A 12,981-nucleotide genomic window follows, 5' to 3' on the forward strand; every position below is an offset into this window, starting at 1 on the left:
AATGAAGTCCTTTTATTCTGTTATGTGTGAAAAGTAGTTTTGTTATTTTTTCTTAGTTATGAACTAAAAACTATGAGAGCTGGTTTGTGATTTATGGGAGTTAGTTGGGTGTTGTGATTAATGGATTAATCTGGATTAATGTGATTAATGGATGGATTTTAGAATCAAACTCCCTGGGCTCAAATTCTCAGACTTAGCTGATGTGTGACCTTGAAAAAACCCTTTAACTTCTCTGTGCCTCAGTTTCCTCAGAGGCAAAGATGACTTAATCATGGTGTTTATATCTGGGGTTGTTAAAAGCAATTGTGTGAAAGTACAATCCTTGGTAGTTAGCATGTCATGCCTTAATATTATTATTATAGTTACCTGCTTTTTAAGAATGGTTAAACAGTATCTTGGGGGCAAAAGAGGTAATTTTAGAACTGCAGAATGTAGAGACTGAAGAACAAGCCCTACTGAGCCAGCCTTTGCCTTCCTTGGTCACCAGGCATTTTCCATCTTGTCTACCGTTGATGTTTTTAAGGAACAGAGATGTGAATATTGGTATCTACATTGCTTTTGAGAATTTTGTGGCCATAGCTAAGTTTTGGAGTGAGCTAGCCTGAAAATTATCCTAGAAATCAGTCAAGGATCTGGTTCAAAAGCAACAGACTGGACTTTAGTGCTTTGAAGCAGTCACTATGGGCAAGGACCATCATGGTTGTGATCCCAGGCTCCGGGGCCAGCCCACTGAGGTTCACATCCTGGTTCTACCACTTTTTAGTCATGGGCCTTTGGGAAAGTCAGTTACTTACCCTTTCTACACCTCAGTTTCCTTATTTATTGAACTGGATAGTCAAGAATGATTTCCTCAGTTGGATCTTGGAAAGATGATATGACACGGAGTGCTTATTAGTACGGTGCCTGGCCCAATGTCAGATCTTAAAGAACCTTGGCTCCGTTTCCACTTTATTGAGCTTGTTGCTTCTTTTCTCTATCAAAGTTGTGTGATTTCCCTCCAGCTTGTTTCGGGATCTCCTTGCAGAGCGCAGAGGGTTAGAGAGACAGAAAGAATGTACCATTCATCAAAGGGAATACCTTAGGTGCCTTTGTCCACTGCTTCCACTAGGGGGCAGCCCAGCCTCAAAGGGAGCCTTGGGGAAAGGTCCGCGGGCACCCACAAGCTGGGGTTCTTCATTAGGATCAGTATCTTCTTGAAATAACTTTTGGGTGGACGTGAATTGTCATAACTTCCTCTTTCCAAACCATCATGATGAGTGACCAAGGAATACGATGAGGATGTTTTGGGACAGGGCTTTGAACCAGTCCCTTGGTTAGTCACATTTTCTTTTGAAAAGGAGGTTTAAATCAGCCAAAGAATGTAAAAATAAGACCTAGGTGATGGAGCAACTTTTGTTTCTGTCCTCTTTTTCCATTTCTCTGTTCCCTACACCCTCATTCTCGTTCATTATTTATTTCTTCTTACCGAAAACCTTCTTTGTGCCAGGTCCTGGGAATGCAGAGGTGAAAAATGTGAACAGTGTTCCTGCTCTCACAGGGGCTGAGAGTCTGCTGGGAAAGACAGGCATTAAATGATAATTATACAACTGATGACTGTATCTGACTCTATTGTCACAGACCTTGAAGCCAAGCTCTGGGGCTGTGTGACAGTGCCAATAGAAGACCCTAGGGGTGGGGCGGTGGGAGGGCAGGTTAGGGCAGCTCTCTCGGAGAAGCTGAGACCTGGAGGAAGAGAAAGAGAGAATCTGGGAATCAGTGTTCTGAGTGGAGGCAACAGCACATACAAAGGCCCTGAGGCAGGAATGATCTTGGCAAGTGTGTGAGAGAGCTAGAAGGCCAGGGCGGGGCTGCAGCAGAGGGAGGGAGCAGGAGTGGTAGCAGAAGGCAAGGAAATGGATTCTCCCTGATAAACTCCAGGAATGAGTGCAACCCTGCTGGCATCTTGGTTTTGGCCCCGTGAGAACTGATTCAGACTTTTTTTTTTAAGATTTTATTTATTTATTTGACAGACAGAGATCACAAGTAGGCAGAGAGACAGGCAGAGAGAGAGGAGGAGGAAGCAGGCTCCCTGCTGAGACAGAAAGCCCAATTTGGGGCTCAATCCCAGGACGCTGGGATCATGACCTGAGCCAAAGGCAGAGGCTTTAACCCACTGAACCAACCAGGCACCCCTGCTTCAGACTTTTGACTTCCGAAAGTGTAGGGCAATAAATGTGGGCTGTTTTCAAGTCACTGAGTTTGTAGTATTTGTTTTAGGCCAATCCACAATGAGGACACACATGAGACCTATAAGAAAACGAATGTAATGGTTTAGATGAACTATGGGAGTGGGTTGAGAAGTATTTCTTTACCTTCCCTACTAGGTGTTGAGACCTGTGCGAGGCCTTCTGTCATGCTGGTTATCAGGCCACTAGTTACCCCTGTAGAGGCAGGATTTGCCCCTCCCCCCACCCCCCCCCGAGGGCCTCTCAGTATATTCACTCTGCAGTACACCCAGTCCTCATACTTAGGATTCTGTGTCACCCCGGGGGAAGCGACACTTGGTGGCAGTGCCAGGGGCAGACAGCTTCAGAAAATTAAAATGGCAGGGCCCCTCTCTGAGCCATGGTGTGACAGTGAAGCAGGCAAGCGGGCGCTGAGACCGGAAGAGGGACGAGAATTGGGACCGTTCCAGGTTTGACCAGGCGGCCCATCCAAGGTGTGGCTGCCCAACCAAGTAAAGATGAAACGCAGATGCTTGACCCAGGGGAATACACAACGGCAGCTCTGCTTCCCTCTCCTGGATTTCCCTCAATAAAGAAATCTCCATCAGAATAAATAATACATACATCTGTATTGGAAAGGGAAGTCTTCTTCTTTCCGTGGCTTCTCCAGGAATGGTGGGTGGTGCCTGGATAGTCTTGATGCCTCCTTCTGCCTGTGTCAAAACCAGAATTCAAAGTGTGTGGGTTCAGGGACCTGTTTTTATAGCGTAACTCCCCAGGCTCAAATATCTAACATCCATGAGTGTTTTTTACAGATTGGTAGTAGCCGAAGAAGGTGGATGCTGTCTTAGAATATATTTTTTTTTTTTTTTGTAATCAGTGGCCCAAAACCGTCTCTTATATTTAGAAGCATGGATCTAGGATTACATATCAAGATACACGCATAATGCTGTTTTGCTGAATGCAGCTGTCCTAGCGTAGGCCAGAGATAATTTGCTGATCCAGGAGCTGAGGCCAGCGAATTTATGTCTGCATCTGCTTCTGCCCATAACTCTTGGGTAAAGATAGGGCAACTTCAAGGACTGTAGCCGTATCAGCCTGAGCAAGGCACAGAGCCGTGGAACAGGGACATTTGTTTCCTGAGGCTCCCGCTCGCCTTGGATGCAGCCAGTGACGCGTCCTGCAAAGTGACTGTGGAACCCCGTTCATGCCTGTCTTAGCATCCTCACGTTTTCTCTGCATTGTTGATGATGTGTCTGCTCCTCACAGGGTCTCTCTGGATCCTACTGGAATCTCCAAAGCCTGGCCCATGGTTGAACAGGTGCTCTGTGAATAACTATCAGGCGAGGGAATGGATGAGAGCGACAACAGACTGGGGAAACGTTTCGAAATGACTTTCTATTGCTTCTGCCCTTGTTTGGGGCAGGTCTGTAAGAAGCAGCATGCCGAATGCAGACAGCGTTGTTTCTTCTGCTCAGCTTCTGTCTCTCCTTCTTCTGGTAAAAGCACTTTGGGTTTCCTTTGGGAAACCATCCTCCCCACTCAATCCATAAAGTTTGGGCAGAGCTGACCTCACCATCGGTTCTACTAGCTGAGTCACGAGCCGGGCCAGGCCAGTGAGAGTGCCACACTCCTGTGGTCACGGATTCTGTTTGTGTTGAAAGGGTGGCCACACCTGTTTGTTGATGGCTAGTATCCGTACGGATGGACTGGTTCTCATTCTGAATCAATTTTGCATTATTTCGAATCATACCTGCTCCCCCCCTCCCCGGAAGCTCTTAGGGGAAAGACACTTCATTTCTGCCACATTGCTGAGCTGGTGGGAGAAGCTGGAAGCTGCTGGCAGCTGTCACAGCCACCACGAAACCAAAATGAACTCAGGAAGTTGAAGATGAGAAATAGGTAGGGAGAATTTCTTAATGCTGAGCGCCGAGATCCAGCCAAGCCTGAAGTTATTTCTGGAATTTTCAGTTAGAGGAACCAGTAAACTCTACTTTTTGGTCTAGCCTTTTTTTTGGGGGGGGGGGGTTGGTCATGGCTGCTGAACGTGTCCCCTGCCCTTGGTCAGTCTTTTTTCTCACTACTTTTTGGAGTGGAGCAGGGATGATCTCACCCTTGCAGGAAGCCCTGGCGAAGACCTTCACCTTACTTTATCAGTATGAAAGCTCTCTGCTGGGTTCTGAGGGCCCAGCAAAAATCAGGCCCCTGTGGGTCCCAGGGAACTCCTTTAGTGACTTAAGTGGAAGGAACAGTTTCAGTGCCTCCTGCGAGGGCATTTCTGAGTCAACTGTTCTCCAGCCCTACCCCCAGCTTCTCTGTGTTCCTTCCTACAGGGAGCCCACTGTGGTTATGGGAATCTCTAGAAGGTTGGGAGCACCAAGAAAACACAACTTACACACCATGGTAAACAGACTTCCTTAAAACCATTTTTATTCTGCCTCTCAGCAACGCTTCTCATTTGAGTTGGGTAAAAGATCGGGGACCCAAACACAAACAACAAGAACCGAGGTGTCTGAAACAAATCAGGACCCAATACACTGGAATGAGGCTGGGGTCCCTGCGTGCTGAGAGATTCATGGCCCTGATTCCATTTCCTCCTGGGACAAGTGCTGGTTCAAGGCAGACATCCAGGTGAAGGGACAGGCGGTATCTGACATCCATCAACGTTGATTGTTTTGCTAGGGCCCAGGGTTTTAACAAACAGCCTGAGATTCATAGTAATCTAAGAACAATGCTTTGTATTTGGATAGCACTTAGAATCTCCCTCCAGGGGCATTCCCATCAATGACGATGATTAATTCTCATAACAACGCTCTGAGGTATGTAGGCAGGTGTTTTTATGTCCATTTCCAGGTGAAGAAACTCGAGGCACAGAGAGGCTAAGAAACTTGCCTAAAATCAGCTTACATAGCAAGTTAGTGGCAAAAAGGCATCGGGATGCAAGTGTTTTCTCAGCCTCTGTTTATTCCTTAGAATAAGCTGCCATTTTCTTGCTTAGAAAAGTTCATTACCACTGTGTTTCTATATGAGTTCTTGAAGTTATTTTTGCCATGTATACATATCACCCGTTGTGTTAACTCCTTGATATTTTCTTTGAGTACACTTATTTTCCTTAAGTAAGTGTATTTGAACAGAAACAATAGATCCCATCCCTATGGGGAAACGGTAAATAGAAGGCGATTAATAAAAGAAATACAATGAAAACATGACTGTGTTCTTAAGTTCTAGCTCGACTTTGAACCTGAGGCCTGCTCTTTCTTTACGAAGAAGGGAGAAGAGCTAAGGACATGGAAAGGTGTTGAGGACCCATGAGCACTAAATGGAAGTTTTCTCGTTGGTGTAATCAGCATTGGACAAGACTAGGAAAGGGGAAACATACTTTGCAATTGGTATCACTTAATGTTGTGTCTTAGAACTGTCTTGAAAATTATCTTGAGGACCACTAGCTATATGCCTTGCGTTCTGTGAAACTCTGGGTTGGCGTGTTTTGGCGGGCAGAATAATGGCATCATTAAACCAGTACGATCACACCTGAAGGGGTTACCTTTGACAAAAAGGAAATACAGTGGGTGGCATTTCCAGGTTGGCATCCGGGAAAATCAAAGATCGTGCTTGAGACTTGTTAAACAGAGAGAGAGAGAGAGAGAGAGAGAGAGAGAGATTGAAAAAAGCACATTCCTAAAACACAGCCAGTTTATTCCCAAAACTGGGAGAGGGAAAGGTGTTCCTATACCTAGAATTGACCATGAAGTACATTCTCAGAATCTTTAAGTGAAGTGAGGGAACAGCGGTGGATGCAAGCAAAGGAGGGGACTGTAGGAAGATTGAGGTCAGGACAAAAGGCCAGAAAGCCCTTTCCTTGGTTTCTTTGGGGGAGCGATTGAACTCTGGGGGTTGTGGCGGGGAGCAGCTGATGGGGAGGAGGACCCACTAGATCCAACAGGCAAAAATAAAAGGAAAAACAAAAGCACAGATTCCACTCTGTCGGACAACTTGAAACATGCTGCAAGTGTTTGTGCCCGACTTTGCAGATACCGGTACCCGTTGTTCTTCCTAGGACCTCCTGCCTCCCGCCAGATCCGGACCCCCTGCGATCCCCCCCCCCCCATTAGAATACTGAGATTTCCCGAGGCTCATCTCTGCAGAGAGGAATGGACACGGAGGCTTTCACTAAACTCAGAGAGTGAGACTTGAGTTTTTCTTTTTCTTTTCTTTTTCTAATCAATGACTAGCTGTTCTAGCAGTACTACTTGGTTTTCCTTCATTTTGGAGATGTTTTCCTTTTCCTTTTTCTTTTTTTTAAAGTTCATTTGCCAGGGACCTGCCTCTGGAAATTGCTGGAGGAGGAGATCTCACAGTCTTGAAGTCAAGGGTCCATTCCTTGGAAACTCCTGTGGGTGTGTGTGTGGATGAGGTCTGTCCTCCGTGCTCGCAGTAGACTGCTGACTTCTCAGGCTCTGTGTGGGACAAACAGATAGTGAGAAAGAGAGAGAGAGAGCACGTGCACAGGCCCAAGCCTTCTTGGCCCAAGGGCTTCCATTCTCTCTAGGAGAAGTCCGGCACATCTGTGTTTTTGAGTCGAAGCACTGGCTTCCTTTTGAGAAACATCGTTATCTGGAAACGTATTTACTTTTACACTTGGTGCATGCAAAAAAAAAAAAAAAAAATCCCACAAATGGTACAGATGCAACAAAACGCTTCATGAGCATTTCTGAACCCCATTCTCCTCCTCGGGCTAGTAGCACCGTTAGGATTTGGTGTATTGCCTCCAGGTGTTTTTCTCTACACTTAAATCCATAAGTGTGCACTCAGAAATTCATCTTGTGTGCGTTTATCTAAATGGGATAATGTTATGCCCGTATACTGTATGTATGTGTCATGTATGTAATGTAACGTACGTATGATACATATATATTCATGCATTAATTTATTCAATAAATATTTACATGGCAGGCAGTGCTCTAGATGCTGGTGAGGACAGGTGTCCCACCATTACATGGTGAGTACCATGTGCCAGGCACTGTGTCAGGCACAATTTAATCTTCACAGTTCTGCGGGCTAGGTACTGTTTTATCCCCACTTTATGGATGAGAAAACTAAGGCACAGACTGGTTAAAAAAACGTGCCCAAGGGCACACATCTACTTAGAGGTGGGACCTGCATTTAAATCCCAACAGATTAGCTTCAAAGTGAACATCCTGAGGCTTTATGCTCTATTATTATGAACAGTGACAGCAATGAAAGTGTTTTGGTTTTCATTCCAGTAGGGTGAGAGAGACCATAAAAGTATATATGATTATGTGTATGTTACTATATAAAATGGATAATTATATATCAGTATATTATAGAAATTATGTATAATTTATATTATATATTTGGTTTCTCCGGGAGTGGTAAGTACTAGGAAGAAAAGTAAAGGTGGGATAAGGGGACCAAGGGAAGGAGGGCGGGGCTGTGGGTGCTATTTTAGAGAAGATGGTCAGTGGTAGCCTCTCTGCTAACAAAGGGGCAAGCCTCTCAAGGAAAGATGGGAACAAGCCATGTGGATATTAGGAGGAAGGACATTCTAGGTAGAGGAACCAGAAAGTGCAAAGGCCCTGTGGCAGGAGCATACTCAGTGTAGCTGAAGTGGGGGAGGGAGAGGCAGTGTGCTGGGAGATGAAGACAGAGGCAGCAGCCAGATCATGTGGGGCCTCATAAGCCATAGTATGGGAGATTATCCATGTGTAAGCTGTAGTGTGGCATTCCATCCTATGAATAAACCACTGTGGATTTAATCATTTCCCCATCAATGGCCATTGATGGTTTCATGGTTTCCCCTATTTCAAACAGAGCTGCAATGAACTTTCCTGTACATTCTTGGTCCTCTACCCTGTCTGCATTAGAATCCTCTGGAGATCCCCTAAAACCTACCAATGCCTGGCCCTATCACTGGAGATTCTGATTTAACTGATTCAGGGTGGGCCCTGGACATTGTTTCTTGTTTTGTTTTGTTGTGTTTTTTGTTTGTTCGTTAAAGCTCTCCAGGCGATTCTAATGTGTAGCTAGGGAAGAGAGCCACTGTTTTACATCCTTTTTGTGCACTTGTATCTAGGGAGGATATCCAGAAGTAGAATTGCTGAGTGGGTGGCTGATGGATTTTAAAGTTTAATACGCGTATCCAACTTGACCTCCCAAACACTGTCACAGTTTACTCTTCTGCCAAGAGTGTTGTATCTAATTCTGCACACTCTTGCTAACCTTGATGTTATCCATCTTTTTAATTGTTTCAATCTGGCAGACCAAAAAAAAAAAAAAAAGAAGTGTATCATTGTCACTTTTACTTGTATTGTTCTGGTTACTGGGAAGGTCGAACATCTTTTTCATGGTTATTTTGATTTCTTTGCCAGAGTCCACCAGTTTATAACCTTTTCAAAGCCAAAATCTTTCCATTGTTGATGATGACTTAGGTGTGACTTCTGGAAGTAGGTAATGTTCCCCATTTTTCATCATGAGAGCACAAGAATTATCTGAAGACACAACTATGCAGGAAGTTTTATAGTCCAACCCATCATGTAGGAAAGAAGATAGATTTGCTTTTACGTTTTTGCAAAAAGGCCAGCTTCTTGCTTCTTGCCCACCTTGATGCATATGCTTGCTTCCAGTCCTAATGCAACTGAAGGATATTTTGCGGCCAGCAAAGGACTTATGCCAGTTTGTTTGTAAGACCTAAGCTTTACCAGTGCATAATGGGTTAACATCTGCTAACTTTATGTGGGCTAATGGGGGACTGCCATGGGATCCTTAATCCAGTTAGGAGGTCACATTCTTCTTTAATGGAAACTTTGGAGCACAAAGGCTTTCATTGCTAACAATGACAGACAAGCATTTTTAATACATGGTAGGGGTGTGCTTGGCTATTTAGAGACCTACAAGGCCATCCAGAGGTATAAGTTCAGTGGAGTTGCAGTGTATATGCATTTAATGTATGGTGAATGGACCATTCATGTTTCTCCAAAAGAAAATGGAGCTGAACCAAGAGCATGGAATGGTCTTCCATCTTTTTGTGTCTTCTTCAATTTCTTTCATGAGTGTTCTATAGTTCCTCAAGTATAGATCACACAAAAAGATGGAAGACCATTCCATGCTCTTGGATTGGAAGAATAAACATCGTTAAAATGTCTATACTGCCTAGAGCAATCTATACTTTTAATGCCATTCCGATCAAAATTCCACCGGCATTCTTCAAAGAGCTGGAGCAAATAATCCAAAAATTTGTATGGAATCAGAAGAGACCCCGAATCGCTAAGGAAACGTTGAAAAACAAAAATAAAGCTGGCGGCATCACCTTACCTGATTTCAAGCTTTATTACAAAGCTGTGATCACCAAGACAGCATGGTACTGGCATAAAAACAGACACATAGACCAGTGGAACAGAGTAGAGAGCCCTGATATGGACCCTCAACTCTATGGTCAATTAATCTTCGACAAAACAGGAAAAAATATACAGTGGAAAAAAGACAGTCTCTTCAATAAATGGTGCTGGGAAAGCTGGACAGCTATATGTAGAAGAATGAAACTCGACCATTCTCTTACACCGTACACAAAGATCAACTCAAAATGGATAAAAGACCTCAACGTGAGACAGGAATCTATCAGAATCTTAGAGGAGAACATAGGCAGTAATCTCTTCGATATCAGCCACAGCAACTTCTTTCAAGATACGTCTCCAAAGGCAAAGGAAACAAAAGCGAAAATAGACTTCTGGGACTTCATCAAAATCAAAAGCTTCTGCACAGCAAAGGAAACAGTCAAAAAAACAAAGAGGCAACCCACGGAATGGGAGAAGATATTTGCAAATGACAGTACAGACAAAAGGTTGATATCCAGGATCTATAATGAACTCCTCAAACTCAACCCACACGAAACAGACAAACACATCAAAAAATGGGCAGAAGATATGAACAGACACTTCTCCAATCAAGAAATACAAATGGCTATCAGACACATGAAAAAATGCTCATCATCATTAGCCCTCAGGGAGATTCAAATTAAAACCACATTGAGATATCACCTTACACCAGTTAGAATGGCCAAAATTAACAAAACAGGAAACAACATGTGTCGGAGAGGATGTGGAGAAAGGGGAACCCTCTTACACTGTTGGTGGGAATGCAAGTTGGTGCAGCCTCTTTGGAGAACAGTGTGGAGATTCCTCAAGAAATTAAAAATAGAGCTTCCCTACGACCCTGCAATTGCACTCCTGGGTATTTACCCCAAAGATACAGATGTCGTGAAAAGAAGGGCCATCTGTACCCCAATGTTTATAGCAGCAATGGCCACAGTCGCCAAACTATGGAAAGAACCAAGATGCCCTTCAACGGATGAATGGATAAGGAAGATGTGGTCCATATACACTATGGAGTATTATGCCTCCATCAGAAAGGACGAATATCCAACTTTTGTAGCAACATGGACGGGACTGGAAGAGATTATGCTGAGTGAAATCAGTCAAGCAGAGAGAGTCAATTATCATATGGTTTCACTCATTTGTGGAGCATAACCAATAGCATGGAGGACAAGGGGCGTTAGAGAGTAGTAGGGAATTTGGGTAAATTGGAAGGGGAGGTGAACCATGAGAGACTATGGACTCTGAAAAACAGTCTGAGGGGTTTGAAGTGGCGGGGGGGTGGGAGGTTGGGGTACCAGGTGGTGGGTATTATAGAGGGCACAGCTTGCATGGAGCACTGGGTGTGGTGAAAAAATAATGAATACTGTTTTTCTGAAAATAAATAAATTGGGAAAAAAAAAAAAAAGAAAAAGAAAATGGAGCTGAAGATTCTGGCCATCACCAGTGTCAGTGCTCACGAGCATAGATGGGCATTTGACTCCTATTCCTTCTGTGTGAGCTTAGAGCCTGGTTCCAGTGTTGAACATATGCCATGACCCCTAAAGAGCCAGCTGTTTGAGCCCCTGCTCAACCCAAGGGATGTCATCTCTTCCAATACTGGTGGGAACATTGGCTCTATTGGGCTGACCAGGACACAGGGTGTGAATCTCTTAATAGGGCATCCCACTAGGGATGCTTCCAAGATGAATTTTGATGGTCCTCCAAGTTCCTATGATGTCCTGACATTTGAACCTCACTCCCCTGAGTAAGATAAAAGTGCCCTGAATGTCAACTGTCATATTTGTGGTGGGCAACACTCGTCTACCTTACATCCAAGCTTGATCATGGTCAACTGTTTTTGCTGCTAAGGAAGTCCCACAGAATTCTCCAAGGCATCAGATATGTGACCATAAGCTTGATCATGAGAAGAGAGGGAAGAACAAACCGGGGAGTCATGTAAAGTTTCTAGGGAGTGGGGAGGAAGCAGCAGGGTCTGAAGCTTCTACCAGGCTTAAGGATGTAAAAAAGTCCTGTTTTGTGACATATGTTCACACAGGCAAGAATGTTCTCCATTATATGCAAGGCCCTAGAAGAATGGCTCTAGAACTTCAGAATACCTAAAACTATTTGGGAGGGGAGTTTCAGGTCTACTTGGGGTCTGGATTGGAGTCCAGGAATCTGCATTTTTACAAATATCCCAGTTAAATCTGTCATAGGTGTTTCCAAGACTTTGGGAAACATGACGGGAACAACCTCACTTTGCTTGAATCCTCAAGACACCAGCAGAAAGCGAAAGCCTGTAGACAGGTTGATTTAGGCAGGGAACTTGAATGATTCGATCAAAAGAGAGAGCACAGCAATATTTAAATGTTTGGGCTCCATGCGATTCATTTCTCCTCTTTCCCTAGCAGCTGGAGAATAGGGAATTTTCTGGCTTTGAGAGCCTGCGAATTTCTGCTTCAGTCGGCACCAGAATGCTTCTCTTCTGAGAGCACTGCTTCCTATCCCAAGCTGTTGAATGTTTTAGGGTCAATGATTCCAAGTCCTTGTGGATTTCATGTCACGACACTCTATTTTTCTTTGCTCCAACCGCCACATGGCTTGCAGAGATATCCTGTGAAATTAGGAAGAATGAGACTTTTTTCTGAGTTTGGGTAAAGATGATCCCAGTCTGTCCACCTGGAATTTCCATCATCTGGGGGAGAAGAGATGGGTTGCAGTTCTCTCAATAAGGATACAGAGAATTTTTTTTGAAAGGTAGGGGACTTTGGGATTAGTTACAGTGTTGTTGATTAGGATAAAGAAATTTTTTTTTTTTTTTTTAAACACAGGACCTCGGGGCGCGTGGGTGGCGCAGTGGGTTAAAGCCTCTGCCTTGGGCTCAGGTCATGATCCCAGGGTCCTGGAATCGAGCTCCGCATCAGGCTCTCTGATCAGCAGGGAGCCTGCTCCCCCATCCCCCGCCTGCCTCTCTGCCTACTTGTGATCTCTCATTCTGTCAAATAAAGAAATAAAATCTTTAAAAAAAAATAAAGGCAGGACCTCATAGTTTTTAAAAGGCCAGTGTTTACTTAATTCTTCTGAGTGAAATTCAGAAAAGTTACCTACTCAAAGCTTTTTGCCTCAAATCTGGGCTTGGGCTCCTCTAACACCAGACTTCCCCAGGTCCCCTCAGTGGAAACCTTGATTGCCTTGAGGATTGTTGCAAAAGAGCCTTTCCGTGGGTATGTCCCACTCCTTGGCCATAATTTGACTCCCTTCCCTGGCAATGAGTGAGACATAACACATTTTGGGTGATGAATTTGCTGATGGAAATGAAGACTGGTCCCTCTGTTAAAGGCTATTTGCTGTTAGCACATTCTTCTTTTTGGGTTCAGGAGGGAGGAGGTTGGGCAAAGAGTATTGTG

The sequence above is a fragment of the Neovison vison genome, chromosome 3 (assembly GCF_020171115.1).
Source record: "Neovison vison isolate M4711 chromosome 3, ASM_NN_V1, whole genome shotgun sequence".
Classification (NCBI taxonomy): Eukaryota; Metazoa; Chordata; class Mammalia; order Carnivora; family Mustelidae; genus Neogale; species Neogale vison.